Source organism: Octodon degus, unplaced genomic scaffold, assembly GCF_000260255.1.
Source record: "Octodon degus isolate 3935 unplaced genomic scaffold, OctDeg1.0 scaffold00173, whole genome shotgun sequence".
In the NCBI taxonomy this organism is placed as follows: Eukaryota; Metazoa; Chordata; class Mammalia; order Rodentia; family Octodontidae; genus Octodon; species Octodon degus.
Genome location: NW_004524749.1, coordinates 1,183,551 through 1,186,038, shown reverse-complemented (window position 1 = coordinate 1,186,038; position 2,488 = coordinate 1,183,551). Strand labels below are relative to the sequence as shown.

At 39.3% G+C, this 2,488-nt stretch overlaps 1 pseudogene; it reads left to right on the top strand.

Moving 5' to 3' along the window:
* The first annotated feature begins 832 nt into the window (after positions 1–832).
* Positions 833–1,812, top strand: LOC101574458 (annotated as a pseudogene).
* The last annotated feature ends 676 nt before the right edge of the window (positions 1,813–2,488 follow it).

The following is a 2,488-nucleotide window of genomic DNA, read 5'->3' as shown; positions in this document are numbered from 1 at the left end:
TGTTCCCATGTATATTTTTTGTGCTCTTGTCAAATATTCATTGTGAATGTTAATTGTGATTTATTTCTGAAGTTTCGATTCTGTTGCATTTGTCTGTGTCTTTTTTATGCCATTGTCATACTGTTTTAATTGTTATCACTTTGTAACATATTTTGAAACTGAGTTGGATACCTCAAACTCAGTTCATCTTTCTTTCTTTTTCCTTTTCCTTTTTCCTTTTTATGTGTTTGGTACAGGTTCTCACTACACAGCTTGGAGTCATAGTGATCCTCCTGTTTTCAGCCTCCCCAGTTCTCGGATTACATGCATGTGCCACTACTCCCATCTTAGTGGCTGGCTCAGCATACCCAGGGATAGGACCAATGTAGCATGTGGTTCCAGAGATCAAATCCCAGTCCCCTATACTTGCCTAAGCAGGCACTTAGTCAGCTGAGCTATCACACTGGCCCTTCTTTTTTCTTTTTAATATTGGGGATCAAACTCAGAACCTTGTACTTTCCATGTAGGCACTTATGCCACTGAGCTGTCTCCACATCCCCTGTTCAACTTTCTTACTGCCATTGGTTATTTGGGGTCTTTTGTGGCTCTGTGTGAATTTTAAAACTTTTGTGAAAAATGCCACTGGAATTTTAGCAGAGATTTCAGTGAACCTATGTATCACTTTGTGCTATATAGACTTTAACACTATTAATTTCATTTGATCCATGAACACAGAATATTATTTTATTTTTGTTTTCTTCATTTAATTAATCAATATTTTATTGTTTTCAGCACAGATCTTTCACTTCCTATTTTTGATGTTAAAAATAGAGCTTTAGCTTCTCATGTCACTGCCAGGATGAAGCTGATACTGCTGCAGGGCCATGAGTGGTCCATTACACAGATTAAGTATAACCTCGAGGGAGATCTCCTCTTCACTCTGGCCGAAGACCCTATTGTTAATATGTGGTACTCCATGAATGGTGAGAAGCTAGGCACATACATGGGCCATACTGGAGCTGTGTGGTGTGTGGATGCTGACTGGACAAGCATGTCCTCACTGGCTCAGCTGACAAGAGCTGTCATATCTGGGACTGTGAAACAGAGAAGCAGCTGGCCCTCCTCAAGACCAGCTCAGCTGTCTGGATCTGTGGTTTTGACTTTGAGGGCATCGTCATCATGTTCTCCATGGACAAGCAGATGGGCTACCAGTGCTTTGTGAGCTTCTTGGAAGTGCGGAATCCGAGCAAGATTGACAGCAATGAGCCCTACATGAAGATCCCTTGCAATGACTCCAAGATCACCAGTGCTGTGTGGAGACCCCTGTGAGAATGCATCATTGCAGGCCATGAGAGTGGAGAGCTCAACCAGTATAGTGCCAAGTCTGGAGAGGTATTAGTGAACACTAAAGAACACTCCCGGCAGTTCACTGACTTCCAGTTATCTAGGGACATGACCATGTTCGTCACTGCATCCAAGGACAACACAGCCAAGCTGTTTGACTCTACATCCCTGGAACATCAGAAGACTTTCCAGACAGAACATCCTGTCAACTCAGCTGCCCTTTCTCCCAATTATGACCATGTGGTACTGGGTGGTGGCCAGGAAGCGATGGATGTAACCAAAACCTCCACCAGGATTGGCAAGTTTGAGGCCAGATTCTTCCATCTGGTCTTTGAAGAAGAGTTTGGATGAGTCAAGGACCATTTTGGACCCATTAACAGTGTTGCTTTCCATCCTAATAACAAGAGTTACAACAGCGGTGGAGAAGATGGTTATGTCTGCATCCACTACTTTGACCCACAGTACTTCGAATTTGAGTTTGAGGCTTAAGAACCTGGATTTCTGACTAGACTAGACAGACTGCTCATGGAACATTTTGGACTCTTAGAAACAAATTAGTTTATTAATAAATGGCTTCTGGGCAGACAAAAAAATAAAAAAAATAGAGCTTTATTTCTCTTTTAGTTTTTTCATTCAGTCTGTAGAAATAAAGTTGATCTTTGCATATTGATATTTTAAATAATTTTATTGAGAAATAAATAGTAATGAGACAGTTTCAAAACCAATTAGTAGGACAGTTTCAATAATAAATACATTGCATATTGTTGTCTTAGTGGTTATTCATTGTATAAGATGCAGACATGGTATCCTGTCCACAAACACTATTAGAACAAATCTTTTTATTCACTGAATTAAGAGAATGTAGCATATTTCTATCCTATTTTGAATATACAGATACAAAATGATCATTTATTTGTATCCCCTTTTTTTATTTAGTTTTGTCAGAGAAGAGTATACCACTGTCATTTAAATATTGTAGGTACACAATTTCAACAAAATATTCCAATATAGTCCAGTAGTCCATAATAGTAGTGGGTTATCTGTAGGACTGGCAATGTCAGAAGTTGTTGACTTGAGCCTTTTACAGCTCAGCATATTAATATGGCTTTACTTTTTATACCTTGTTTTTATAATTTTCTGCTGGATAGTTAAGGCCAAGATAAAG